Below are 15,677 nucleotides of genomic sequence, written 5' to 3'. Positions count from 1 at the left end.
TTTTGATCGATTGAAATGGCTATATTGTAAAAAAGGGAAAACAGCGGGATCTAAAACAGTAAAGTAATTTGCATACGGAGGAGAGTTTGGACATGCGTAATAAAGGTTAGCTTTTTAAACAGGCGCCGCATGCTTGGTTTTAACTTTAATTTGAAGTATTTTCATATAGATAATCGCCTGTCTGAATTAAAATGCTGAGTGTTGTGAAAAATGGCTGCAGTATTCTGTGGTAATATACGGAGTTACAGGCGCTGGGCCCATCACAGCAATGAGCATGAATTTCTGCAAACACAGCACCGAGGGCGCTATTTCATCGCCCGTGAACTTGCCCACACGAAAACTCAGCTGACATTGCCCTGGCACCTGCACCTGTCAAGAGAATTCGTGCCGGAGAATGCCTTCTAATAGGAAGATTTAGCTCAACGCTACAATACACACGAGAAAACCATGCATTTAGACTGATTCAAGGGGCCTCTGTGACGTCATGGTGTGTGCTGGAGCATTTACATGAGCAGTTTTGATTGTAAAAGGCGATGTGCCATGCCATGTGGACCTCGCGACTAACATGGGATGTCGATGAAGATTGAAGGCTAACAACAGACGAGACGTCGAGATACTCTCTACTATCTCCATAGTATTAAATATACCTGCAAAAGAGACAACAAACTGAAGTGGTATAGTGACCGTCATATATATGTCGAAATTGTCCGAAACACGGGAAAGAAGGAATTCTGACGCAACAACACTGAGGTATGAAAATTCAAGTGATAGGATTGAAGGCGCAGCAAACGAAATCGGCGGTAAACGACTCTCTACCTGTTCACCTCAGTCGCATGTGTGGTGCCCAGTGTCAGAATGTGGTATGCTGGGTCACAGGTTATCGTAACGTTGCTTGAATAGACCTTTTCCCGGTTATCCCGCAATGCATTGCAGTGACTTTATCAAACACCGTATATAAGCTCAAACCAGCGAAAACGTGCTGATTTGTTTAGTACAACGGATTGTTATAGAAAAATGACACAAATTTGCAATGCCAAATAATGCCCCGTGTATAATCTAACCATCAGCGACGACAATATAGGTCAGGGTGTAATCTGCCATAGAGTTCTATGAGTAACGTACCCTGCGTGTACGTGTACCCTACGGCTAAAAGTTCTATGCATAACGTACGCTTTGCATACCCTGGCACGCACTGCATCATGGAACCGGTAAAAGAACTATAGTCGTTCGAGGCGGGCGGCCGCAGGTCGCCGTTTACTTGGGAAAAAAAACAAAGAAAACGTCAGACATCGGTTTCAGACAAGCAGCCAGAAAGAAACAAAGGAAACAATCTGGCGTCAAATGAATGATCCTCGACAATCACAAATACCTTCAAATATTTATTGCTCCAGTATGGCCGGCCTAGAAACGTTACATGTGCCGAAATTTGGCAATATTCACTTCCTGGGGATTCCGCACACTTGCCCTGTATCCGCCATACTGAATTCGAACTAACTTACCCACAATCAATGCGAAGTCCAATTAAGTCAGTACGGCGGATACAGGGCAAGTGTGCGGAATTCCCAGGAAGTGAATATTGCCAAATTTCGGCACATGTAACGTTTCTAGGCCGGCCATACTGGAGCAATAAGCATTTGAAGGTATTTGTGATTGTCGAGGATCATTTATTTGACGCCAGATTGTTTCCTTTGTTTCTTTCTGGCTGCTTGTCTGAAATCGATGTCTGACCTTTCTTTTTTTTTCCAAGTAAACGACGACCTGCGGCCGCCCGCCTCGAATGACTATCAAAGCAACGTTACGATAATCTGTGTGCTGGGTATGCGCTGAAAAAAATGGTGTGTCACAATTCAGTCTGATTAAATCACGGTCCCTCCTTGGGAGGGACCGTGTTAAAATCAACTACACCTACGTTGTATTCTCTTACTGTCGCTCAGAGAGGTGACAGCAAGAGAATACCGCGTCGTAAGTTGGTATCGTATAGACGTCGCCGCACGGGGTCCCCAGAGATCTGGTTGTTGTTGTTTGTATTATTGTTTATGTTTATATAAGTCGTGTTGTTGTTGTTGTTGTTGTTGACCGATAAATTTCAACGAACATAACTTGTGCTGTTGTTTGTATTGTTGTTTATGTTTGTAAGTCCTGTTGTTGTTTTGTTTACCAATAAAATTGAACGAACATAACTGTTGTGTTGTTGTTGTTTCAAACATTATGTAGATGTCATAAGAAACGCTACAAGGACACTATCATTATTTGACCAGATGGAACTCTCTGCCAACTTACACTCTCTTTATACAGATTGCTTAATCCCAGGGGTTGACCTCTATCAGACTCTCAAAATTGTGGTTAAATTTTCTTATTTGTATTTTTGTTGCAATTTTTTGCATTTTAAGTCAAAATTCATTTTCTCTAAATTAACCCTTCTGATCGCTTTGAAACTTGGTGTGCATATACCTTGTGGCAACCTAATAGTTGAGTGTCTTCAAATTGTGGTGAAATTTTCATATTTGTGTTTTTGGGCAATTTTTATCATTAGCAAAAAGTATGCTAAATAAAAAATAATGAGCAGCAAAAGTGTAAACTTTGTGAAAATGTCAGTGACTGTGAGTCAGAATTTTACATGTTGGGTGATATTTGTACAGAAACACAACCAAAGATCTCCAAGCCAATAATAAGTTGTTTTCCTAAATATTACTGCTTGATGAATTACCAAATAATGTTTACATTAATTCTATGCAATACAATATCACAAGAGGACATCTTAACTTTGGTATTGTAGGTTGTATAACTAATTTTGATGTATCAGGCTGCATTGTGTTGTATATGTGTGTCCATGGCAACAGCTGCTAACCATTACATACTTCATCGTGGTATTTGATGGACATTGCTTCTACATGTGTTCAAATGCACTTGACATTATGATTATTGCAAGCTATGGCCCATAGAAGCTATCAAATGTTGTATGTACACTCACTCTGGCATACTATATTAGTGCCACATCAAACCAAATGTGATCCAAGTGTCATTGCCACTATGTATTCTGATACCACTTGTCATATTCCCATGAAATTGAATTTATGGCTTCTTAGGGTTACCCTTGATGTTAATCAGCGAAATTAGGAATTTCTGCAGTTTCTCAGTGGGAAGTTCACTGATCTATAAGAGAATTTTCATAAATGAAGTTCAAATCCTACAGTTGTCTGTTATCACATTTCATAACAGATTGCATCTCAGTTTTCACATTAAACATGGCAAACCATGATTTTGCAAAATTTTGTAAAATACAATGTTTTTGTCAAAAAATTAATAGAACAGCCACTTCAGTTGCCATTGTATTCGATTTTCAGGCGCTTATACAGTCATTCCATACAGTGTATTTAGTGAAAGTTACATGAGACAGCTATTTCAACCAATGGGTTGCTTGTGAGCATTTAACAGACTCCTATGACTTTCCTTCATTTCAGAATCTTTGAAGGAATTTTTTGGAAAGTTTGCCAAGAAATATAGAAACTGAAAGCCGCCAAGAGTAAAACATCAGAAATCAAATGAGATCACGCTTAGCAAGTATGTGGTAAGCACATGGTACAGGATAAAGATATAACAAAGCTGACGAAGATGCATGTAGCGGGATGATTCTTGATTTAGAAATCATGCATCAAGATGATGAAATGAAGACATTTCAAAATTGACACTGAGGTCAAGACAAATCAAAAACAACTTTTCTGCAAAGTGTGCAGTACCCGGTTTGACAATGAGTGTGAGTGACAATGTCAAAGTTCACATCGAGGTGCATACTAAGAAGAAGACCTTCCTCTGTGAATTTTGCGGCAAGAGTTTCGCTTCGAAGTTTTCACTGAAAGTTCACATCAGGACGCACACCAACGAAAGGCCACACGTCTGCGAAGTGTGTGGTAAGGGCTGTGCATCAAGTGAATATCTCAAACTTCACACCAGGACGCACTCAAATGAAAGGCCGTATGTTTGCAAAGTGTGCGAGAAGAGTTATAAAAACTACTCATCCCTGGTAATTCACAATAGGACACACACAAATGAAAAACCATATGTCTGTAAAACATGCGGTAAGGGGTTTGTTCAAGGTGCACCTCTCAAAGTTCATATGAGGATACACACAAAGGAAAGGCCATATGTCTGTGAAGTGTGCGGTAAGAGTTTTGTACAGAGTTATCCTCACACAGTTCACATGAGAATGCATACAAAAGAAAATCTTTCTGTTTCGTAAAGTATATGACAGAATTGAACTCGCAAAGATCTTGCCAGAATATATACAAATAAAAAAGCATTGCCTTGAAAGTAGGGGTTTGAGTGTTTTACACAGAATAGACATATCAAAGTGTTACTTCAGGATCCACACTGCTGAAAGACCATTGTATGCTAATTGTGAAGCAAGGATTTATGGACATGATTTAGATGGCAAAGTTCACAAAAAGTAATCTCGGTTACCAAGACTGCACTGCAGAGCTCTCATCCACCACAGCTACACATGCCCTGTGCTGCAAACACTGACAAATATGCAGGAACTTTCCAGGGAAAAATTACAGTCGGCTTTACATGAAGGGACACAATTTATTATTCAGTTCACTATCAAGCCACTTGTGACACAATCATGTTGCGGTGACTGAAACTGACCAGGCGTAAATATAGACATTGCACGAAGTGTGCTTTGACTGATTTGGCCTGAAAGTTCTGTTTATGAGACAAATTTGTCAGTTATTTGCAAAAGACAAGTCACTGTTAATCCTAAGTATGAAGGCAACTGCTATGATTGTTTTTCTCTTGAGTAAACAGGTATGACTAATGACAAAGCTGTTGATTTTGCCGTGGAATTTTTACATTGTTGGAATTGAAGACTGCAATTTGATAGTCAATTAAATTTTTCTCTTAGCTCAAGAATCAAGAAACAGGTCATGCAGGAAACTGAAAGATCTATCTCTCCAGAGCACCCTTGAGTGATGGATCTTTCAGTCTAGTGATGTTAGGTATTGTATTCTTTTTTATTCACTGCTCTTGTTTGGCTCTGCTCTCTCCCAACATTTATTTGTTAGTCTTTTTTACATGATTTGCCATGATCATAGAGCACCTGTGAGTTACCAGTACTTATTGAAATAACCTTTAACCCTTTTCTTGCCAAGTCCATATTTCACCACCAGGTCAAGATGGTTAAAATTAATGAAACACAATATATTCCATATGGTGTATTTTAACATAATACTGTACATTTGAAAGCTGTTGAAAACAAAAATACTGTAAACTTGATTTTTTGGACTAAAAGATGCTATAACAGACCAAGCCAACTAGGTGAAAATATGTCATGTTTTGGCTCAATACCGCTTTTTACTGATTTTGCTGATGGGGAAGTGATACTGTCTGGCAGGAAAAGGGTTAAACTGCAAATAATAAATTTAAAGACAATAGTTCTAACTTTCGATGATGTTTTAATTATTCTTGCTCAAGAAAATAATCATTCCCCTCTGCAAGGTATGTTAAAATTCAAAGTCATAATTAGCCTTGCAAACACACCACATTGAAGGACACTGAACCCAATCATCACTGTGAAAGAGAATTTAGTTTTCTCAGGGCCCATCAGAGCTTCATGAAAGAGCAAGACCCCCTAAGATTATGTAGATGGGTAAGATTGTTCAGTATGGGCATATAGCCTTGCTCAGTCTTGTACAAGATTGTATACAATATCGCTGTGATATAACACAGATGAATTCCAGTCCTTAAATTCAGTTGTCAACAATAACTATAGAGGGCGTTTTGACAAGTTGAAGACTGTATTTCGCTATCATTTTGTGAGGACAAGCGACTCTCTTTTAAATCAATTAAAAAAGCAATGAAAAAGCATCAAATGTTACAGTACTACCTAAGTGCAGTCTGGGTAACTGGGATTACAGCCAACCGGAGCTTTCTGAGAGGCAGACATCGGGGAAAAACTAGCTCGATAACTTCATTGGCCTTAAAAGAAAAACACATCAAAGACTAAATGTGCAAATCATTCCCAAAATGTATCCATATCAGTGAACCAAATTTCATCACAAGCTAAGGCTGCGTTCACAAATAACGATTAGGGGGGGGGGGGGCTGGAGGAATCTCGATTGAAATCTTATTTTTTTTCAGATCCCCCCTTAAGTACCCTAAAAATTTTCAAATGCCCGCCCTCTATATGGTCAAAATTTTTCAAGTCCCCCCCCAACTATCACAGGCCCGCATATTTGTAAAGGATGTGAGAACAGAAAAAATAAACACGTATTGTGCCGTTCTGCTCACAGGTGTTCAACACTACCTGTATTAGCACTTTGTATAGTCATATTCCCAAGGCAAGTTCTTTAAATGCATCAGTGAATTTTTTAGATTTATTGGTCTAAAAGCCAACTTGAGTTAATCCAACTCTGGCCAGGTCAATTGCTCCAGCTGAAGAGCACACAAAATGACAATCATGAGAGAGTAGGCAAATTATGAATTCTGGCTAATTGCCATAATATTGTACAGTGACCTACCAAAAACATTGTTTCAAAACTACAAGACCTATTATGAATTAGATGCTACTCAAAATTGACAATACCGGAAGGTTAAAATATTCCATCAAATAAATGTTTTCATCTCTGAAATTTTGGGTGTAATAATTGCAAATTTGGTTAAAAAATAAATGATTCCATTTGGTCACATATTTTTTCTTTTAGTCTTTACTGTTCAAAGTTTTACTTCTGTATCATTTTATAACAAGCATGTGAAAATTTAGAAAATCAAGCGTGGTGACTCCATCTTTTTTCTTTAATATTTGATTATTCTCATATGCCAGAATTCAAAAAATTCTATGTGTTCTTCCATGTGTTGCTCTCTGGCCTAATCTTGTGTACAAGTATATTTCACTGTCATGAGCATCATTTGACCCAAACTCTTCTTCAACTACCATGTACATCAGAGTCAGAGCTATCTCTGTCACTGTTCAGGTATGCAGTGACAGTGACACTGCAGTAGCAGAGCATTAATGATATTGACACTACCCGTAGGCAGTAGCTGTATTAACTTTGATAATTTCGGCAATATTTTTGTTCAGTTTTACAACTGCGTTCTTGTTTAACTCCCTACAGCATGTCCAGTATTCAGCTTGCTATCACAGCCTATGCATGTCTACCATGCATTTGTATCACTGGCAACTGACTGTCAGTCTGGACTCCAATTAAATTATCACCAAATACATATTTATATTTATATATACAGGCTTTGTCGACAAACTAAATATTGTGTGTTTGAGCATGCTGTAGGGAGATAGCAAGAAACTGTAGTTGTTATATTGCATAGAAATATTGCAGAAATCATTAACAGTTGCAGCTTCTGCTCTGTTACGAGGCTCAAGTTGTTTTTTTACGACAAATCACACGTTTAGATTTTTTCGAGATAAAATTCATGAAATGTGACAAAATGGGTCTAGATTTTGTTAAATTATTACTAACATTACAAAATTTTGATGACATAAAAATGGTATTCATTTTTCATTGAATTACCTACAAAAACTTGGAATTGGAAAGTGTAAAACTCAAAAGGGAACCAAAAATTTTCAAGTCCCCCCCCTACAGGTAGAGCAAAATTTTCAAGTCCCCCCTCCACTACCCCCAAAATTTTCGAATCCCCCCTGAATTCCTCCAGCCCCCCCCCCCCAACCGTTTTTTGTGAACGCAGCCTAACCATCGATTCCTTAAAAAAAGTCTGTAGAACCACTGTCTATGTTACACAGACACATCAAAAAGCATCACATTCCAAGCAGTGAGGGCGCTATTAAAGTAAGACACCACTTCGGCTGCAACTGGTGATTGACCACATCATAATCACGGCAAGAACTGAGGGTATACGATCATTTGACGTACAAAAATTACTTTGTTTATAAACAAAATCAAAGGATAGCGCCATAGAATATGTTTTGACGTAATGTATGTTATTACTATGTAAAGGCAAAACGAAACAAGACTATCACCATGTGATTTCCAGCATCGAAGTATCTCTCCGTATATGAGACCGTATAAATGTTGCTCGCTAGGTCAGCTCTGTCGACAATTGTTAGCATTTACAGTTTCTGCTTCAAGTGCAAGTGTTGTACAAAACGTATAGCCTCGTGTACGGATTTGAGACAAGACATACAGAGAAAATGTTGTTAATAGAGTGCTGAATCGGGTTCGGATGAAAATAACTACGAGTAGTTACGAACGACATGCGTTATGTCGGCTGGCTATCCATTGACGTTTGGTCATCCAAGGACCGAGTAAAGGCAGTTGCCTGCGTAACCCCAAGATGACTCATAACTCACGGCAACAAACCAGCCGCGCAAGCCCTACGCTAAGATGATATACATAGCCCAAACTAGACTAGTATAGGGACTGTATGCCCGAGAGCAGGTGACCTTTTACCCAGAGTCAGAATGTTTTTGGTTTACATGCTAATGACAATCATATCCTTTACTTCCATCATGGATGAAAATCCGTTAGAAATAAGACTTTCATCATCGATATAATTTGAATCACTGTTATGCGGTTTCGATCTTAATGCATAATATTGTATAAAACCGTTTTTGCCATGTAAAAAATTGATGTTGTCATTTTTAAATCCCAAAGTTGTCCAGCTGAAAATAGTTCCGGAACAAATGATGACCGTGCGGCTCATTGCGTCATCAACAGGTTACAATTGGATCTTATGGGCGCGCGACACTCGATATATGATGAGGCATGTACAGTATAAGGGGGTTGTACTGCCCTCATTAAGGAATATTAACTCACTTGTAAGAGTATTAACATGCCCACTCGCAATACAGACCAACTCCCAGTACGGTGCAAGTACACGGACTTTGTACGTAATTTTAAACAAAAAGCCAAAAGAATCTGCCTCTTTAACCCAATCGTCAAAGGCCTACTCAATACGAGATTGGATCAGCCGTACCATCACCTCTTTCAAAAAGTACAGATCCTGACCCTGTGCACATTGTACCTCGGAAACGTAGGGTTGTCCTCCGGTTAGTGCAGCTCATTTCAGGGGCAGCCGATTTTTTAGAAATTATAAAATGCCATTCAAACGTATTTTTAATGAACTTCAAATTGGAGGAGAAACAATAGCTCTTGGTAACCTTTTTTCAAGTTTTTGGCTGCTTGAGTATATGAATGAAATTTACTCGCCCCGCTAATGATGAAAAATTGCCCGCCCGCGCCTCCGCACGTACATACGGAGAGGTGCACGCCCACAAAGAAAGCCAAAAACTTGATTTACTGCCCCTGTGTTTTTCTCAACTGCCAATGCAGCAGCATAGGCGTATCTTTCAGGGTACGGGTCGAAAAATAGCCTGGTAGTATCATGCTATAAAATACTTACGGTGAAGTAAAAAAATAATAAAGTCCTTTGATGAGTTTGCAAAAACGTATCGCACTATTTTGACCAAAAGCTCAACCTAGTAAGCAAATATTTTTTGTTTATTTTGGTGTTAGTATTGTTGCTGCTGCTGCGCACTGCCCCATGTTGTTCCAAAGGTGTCTAGATTAGAGAGTTTGCTACCATATAAAAGTGGCCCGAAGTACTTGAATGGTGTTTGTAGGACAAAATTCTTGAAACACTTGGAATTTTCTTCATGAAGTAATTATTTACGATCATATAACAGATCATGCTGAATAAAATGGTAAAGTTAATCCAATATACAATATATTTCAAGACTGCACAATCGTATTGGACAACTTTTTGATATTTACGACATTCTGTACAGTTCAAAGATCATTTCTAAATCGCATCCTTTCGTCCAATCTTCGTAAAGTTTATCAATAATTCATTTTGGGCGACGGTGAAGTAGTACTTTCTGCCACACCGACTGTACCTGCGGGTATTTAACTAATATTACTTCATTTTTTTGCTGAACTAAGTTAAAGAATGCGTTCTATGTTTGATCGAAGAAACAGGTTTCATTAACACAGACATAAATAACTTAAGGCACACAGGGCACGCCTTTCACATACCCAGTTTTCTCACAGAATCCTGGAAAAACTACCGATGCACATGCATCTTTCCAGTTCTCAAACGCAGGGCAAAGTGTCCTATCTCGTGGCCTTTAGAAGCACAAAGCTATCCTCACTCCATCATGCAGCATTCGTCTTTTTTCCAAAGTCATCGCATGCGTGTGGGGAGCATTTCCTGCAGTCTAGAGTTCTCAAACATTATTTTACAGATTACTTTTAGATATGTGATGAAATTACAAGATGATATATTAAGCAAAGGCGCTACAAAAAACTGCTGAGTCAGCAGAAATGATCTTGCTATTTATCTTGAAAAGTAGCATGGTGACACTTTTTGATACGATTTTCAAAATCATTTCTCATTTTAATTTTTTGCGAAGGTTTCAAGAAAATGACGAAATTACGACAATGTTTTCTTGCATTTCTACATTCAAACGATGTAATTGATTGATACTGCGCAAACCATGGGGATGTTCCCCCACCCCGCCATAATGGCTCTGAATCCAAGCGCGTCATTCAAAACATCTTGATCACTCCCAGAAAGCGACTCTGAATTTTAGTGAAGCTGTCAAAATTGCAACCTCGCCATTGAGCTTGACCTTCAGTGTCCTGAGTGTCCCTCATCCACAAGCTTTCCTCTCTGCCTTTTCCGTGCCGGGAAAACCGTCCCGACCACTGGACCTCTTCTCACTGCAAAAGCTCCCCTGTCTACAATACCCACTCATCAACGCCCTGCAAACTTGGTTGCGTTCTTCAAGATTATACATGCTCAGCCAATGATTAAAGTGTGAAATGGTCAAACTTTACATTGACATTTGCAGACTTGGACGCGACAGACGAACTGCTCTGCTCCTCCCCGATCAACACCAAAGAAACTTTTTTACTAACACCCTTTAGCCCGAACATTTTTTTTTTCGCTGCCCCTTATACTTAAAAACTGTGTTTTAACGCGGCCTTGAAAACAAAGCCATTTTCCCTTACGCCAGTCCAGAATTATACATAGGAATTGCAAATTCTACTTTGAATATTGAATGATCGTCTCATTCATGTGTCGTATGGCATTACAATATTGCCCATGTGTAGGAAGGGTGTAACTTTTTTCCTGATGAGACCCTGGTAAAAGTTTCCAATGGTGTCAACCGTATATGCTGCAAATATTACATATTTGTTCGGTCTTTGCATTATGGGATACATGAGGTAAAGAGCTGGGGCCAAAGTACGCATTCGACTTCTACCTATTAGGTGTGCAATTATATTCACAGTGTGACCTATGCCTATGAAACTACAGAATGTACACAAAACTCTGATGACCAAACTCTGTTTAATTTCGGCTAAATTTTGTCTCCCAGCATGCTGTCGCTTTGTAAAATACAGCCTTCCTTGATGATACTTTATCACGTGCTGCAATCACAGGGGACTGTCTAAATGTCCGTCCCCAGGGGTGGGTAGGTGTTTCGTTGTATCGCTAATAAAGATATATTCTACCAACCTTTGGTGTTTCGGTCTTAACTTAGCACTGCCCTTGACAATCTTGCGTATACGTTTTATCAACATGCTGCGTCTATTATCTGATGAGTTTGAGTGCCTAATTAGCCAAAGTAATCAAGGGTAAATTACTAATCTGTGGACGCTCTCACCAGATTATCACCGGATTAAATTTGACAAAGTCAACAACGAACGCACCAGCAAGGTTATACCTTGCTGGTGCGTTCGTTATTGACTTTGTCATATTTAATCCGGTGATAATCTGGTGAGAGCGTCTACAGATTAGTAATTTACCCTTGATTACTTTGGCTAATTAGGCACTCAAACTCATCAGATAATAGACGCAGCATGTTGATAAAACGTATACGCAAGATTGTCAAGGGCAGTGCTAAGTTAAGACCGAAACACCAAAGGTTGGTAGAATATATCTTTATTAGCGATACAACGAAACACCTACCCACCCCTGGGGACGGACATTTAGACAGTCCCCTGTGCTGCAATGCGCAAAGGTACCATGTAGTTCAAAGCACGGACGTCCCGTTTTACCTCCATGCTCAAAGTTTTTAGTGACGGGAAGCATATAGTATGCCGGGAGATGGTGATTCCATTATCTTGTGTTGGAGGGGCGGTCAATCGTATGCAGAAATGGGTCGTAAGGTTTCATGAACATGGTGACAAGTAATGCGTTACTCTATACTAAAAATGCTAGTCTCGGAATGTTTTACCTGCATGAGCCCAAATATCGAAATTATAGTGACAAAATCTTGAATTAAACTGAGTTTAACTTCGAAGATTCTCGACTCGGAGACGAGAACAAGGGAATTAATGCGCAAGATATTTAGCAAATGTACAACACTCTCTGGTTGCCCGAATTTGAGTGAGGTATTTCATTATCGCTTTGACATGCAAGTCACAAGACTAGCAGATATGGATTCCATGTTGTATATTTTGGCAGCAGGTCAAAAATTGTTTGTTAGCAATAATAAGATCAGCCAACACAAATACAAACACACGCGCACAAAAAAAATACAACACTTCGGCATCCAACAAAATGTTCACCGACATGAACGTGTTTACGAACGTACCGAACGTTGGACAAGCGATGAACATCACCTCCCTTTGAAATACTGCACAATCTAAACTTTGAATAACTACATCTTTTCGGTCGAGCCAGGAATGAACACAGTCTGCAGGGTTTCATTAAGTTTTGAAGTAGGGGGCTAGAATGGAAAAGTACGCTTTGCAGCTGCCATGACCACAAAGCGGTCGTCGTCGGGGGAGGGTCCGGGAGGGGGTGTTTCCCCTCCGGCCGAAGGCCGGAAACCCTGAAAAATGAGCTAAAATTTACTTTTTACAGCTTACAGTCACTTGAATTTCTAGTATTTTCAGGAGAATTGTCAGCAGTGTTCCAGGGCAATTTGTGTTCATATCATAAAAGCCATTTTCCTGGGAGATTAGGCCTAAATATGATAATTCATAATTAAAAATGATAAAATGTGGTAATGTTGACGATAATTTGAACAAAGAAAACAAGTCTTTAGAGCCTCTATGCTTTTAGGAGGTAAACTATAATAATTCACTATTATTAATGATATAAATTTGATATGTAGATGATATTATACAGTGTTACATCTAGACAGGGGGATAGGGGATTCCCCCTCTGTTGAAATGTTGGCACCCCCAATTAATTTGTCAAGGGGACCACTCCCCCCCCCCCCCCCCCCCTTCCATGAAATGGTGCCAGTCACACCTTAGAGGTACAAGTAGAACACATGAACTGGTGAAATGCCCCCGAAATTTTCTGGTAAAGGGGGGAAATCCCCCTTGTTGCTGCCATTGTGGATGAAACACTCATAATGTTATGCTTAAAATTAAAACCCTGATGTTTGGTATGGAAATCTGTAGATGAAGAACATTGATACCACTGAAGAGGTAAAAATTTATATAACGAATAATGATAAAAAATGACCAACATTACCATATTTCGCAAATAGTATCAAAGATCCTCAAGGTTATTTGACTATATGGGTATGCAAAGTAATAACCTTGATATAGGATATGGAAATTTGGATTTAACCTGACGATCGCTTTAGAATTTAGAGGTCTGATCGTATTGTAACCATTCTGGGCGTCGTTCTTATTGGCGTCGACAGACCGAAGAGCAGTACATATCATACGTTCAGCTGGTTATACTCCTTCACAATTACGCCTACCGCAGTGCAACGCACATCGGCTTACTAAAATTCCAACTGTAATCGGAAAGTTTTCGTGAGAAAAAAATCAGGTCATTGCCTTCGAAAACAGTTTAAATCCACGGAATTATCCTTCTCTTGTTTCTTGGTCCACTTCAAAACCAAGGATCGTACAGCGAAGCTTGACCTTGCGATCACTTCCGTCTTCATTTGTTCATCGACCATTTTGAGTTGAGCTAACGACGGCCGACAGGTGTAGTATGCACGTTTTCATTAGCGTATATAAAGGTCACCAAATAGGAATCAGCAATTCAGGTAGCCAATAGAAGCGTCAATTGCAATTCCGATTTTTATTGAGGCAGTATACGCAAGACCGTGCTGCATCGTAGCACAAGGCGATTGTAGTAGTCGCTCGTCTTCTCAATTTTATTTCACATAAAAGCCGTTGAAAAGTTTGATTACATAGCTTGTAAAACTTGTCCGTATCATTTCAGAAGGTACAAAATATTTTAGCTATGAAAGAGTTCAAATTTCAGAAAAAGTAGCCGGCGAAATCGTGAGAGTAACCGGTCAATTTCGCCGGCTGCCGGCTCTTAAGGGACTTCCCATGCGTCTCTGTTGTAGTACTGTGGTGTTGTCTGAATGATTTTTTGTAACCTCCGTTTAGCATTTTTATCCAGGAACACCCCTATCCATTTGGCTTTTCTTTTTGCTGACTCATCAAATTGAATAAAGGGCAAAATATTGTTGTAGGGGATATCAGCGGACGACGAAAGTAACATAATATTATACTTTTAAAACGTTACATATCTATTTTAATAGGACTTTAATGAGTTGCTTGGCAAAATTAAAGATGTGAAACCCAAAATAGGTGAGCGAGTGTTTCTTGCAAAAACGTAAATGGGTGTTCAAGCCAAAATTTGATTAAACAAGTCATTGACAATGACACAGTCCCCACTTTTACTTTAATTACAAGTCCTCTGAGAGGAAAGAGTCCTCTTCATTAATTAGGTCTGTGATTAAAAATACTGCGATACAGATGGGGCTTAATGGCCAAAAATGAGTTCCATGGTGGTGAAAACAAAAACCAATGTAAGCCGCCATACTAATTACAAAAGGTCATTAAAATGAATCAATTAGTACTTAATCGACAGGATGCTGCCAAACATTTTTGCATCCTATCCTAACACTGACAGATTATCACCGGTACCATATTTCATAAAGTTTGATGCAGTACTTTGGACATTCACCATAAAAAAAAAATCCATTATGTAAATGCAAACTAGCAATTAATTTATATCTATAAATGATACCACTAAGTGTCATTGATTTGTATTTACAACACTATGAGATCAAAATCTGTACCAAGTTTTAATCAACCTTAACCTTTTTCCTGCCAGACAGCATCACTTCCCCATTAGCCAAGTCAGTAAAAAGCGGTATTGAGCCAAAGCATGATGTATTTTCACCCACTTGGCTTGGTCTGTTGTAGCGTCTTTAGTAAAACAAAATCAAGTTTACAGTATTTATGTTTTCAACAGCCTTCAAATGTTCAATGTTATGTTAAATACACCATATGGAATATGTTGTGTTTCATTATTTTTAATCATCTTGACCTGATGGTGAAATATGGACTTGGCAGGAAAAGGGTTACCGCAGTATTTGTGGATATATCACTCTAATTAGGAAAGTTCATTACATATGCAATTAAAAATTAATTAACTTGACACTGATAAATGTCTTTTTCACTGTTAAAGCAATGTGAGCTTAACATCTCTACCAAGTTTCATGAAATTTTATGCAGTATTTCTTGACATATCAGACTAATTACGAAAATTCAATAATTGACATGATACTGCTACATGCCGTTAACAAATTGATGTGCATATGTATGACATCGGCCAATGTCCTTGTGCCAACTTTGAATGATACTGGTGGAAATATGTCTGAGTTATAGCTCTGTACATGAAAAATCGTAACAAAATGGCCACCAGGCAGC

At 38.9% G+C, this 15,677-nt stretch overlaps 1 long non-coding RNA gene across 1 annotated transcript; it reads left to right on the top strand.

The window, feature by feature from the left end:
- Positions 1-307: 307 nt before the first annotated feature.
- Positions 308-5,858, top strand: LOC139151237 (uncharacterized). The gene is made up of 2 exons (XR_011556367.1): positions 308-750; positions 3,462-5,858. It is a non-coding gene; the product is annotated as an uncharacterized lncRNA (long non-coding RNA).
- Positions 5,859-15,677: the final 9,819 nt, after the last annotated feature.

The sequence above is a fragment of the Ptychodera flava genome, chromosome 15, assembly GCF_041260155.1.
Source record: "Ptychodera flava strain L36383 chromosome 15, AS_Pfla_20210202, whole genome shotgun sequence".
Taxonomy (NCBI): Eukaryota; Metazoa; Hemichordata; class Enteropneusta; family Ptychoderidae; genus Ptychodera; species Ptychodera flava.
This window is presented reverse-complemented; position numbering and strand designations above follow the sequence as displayed.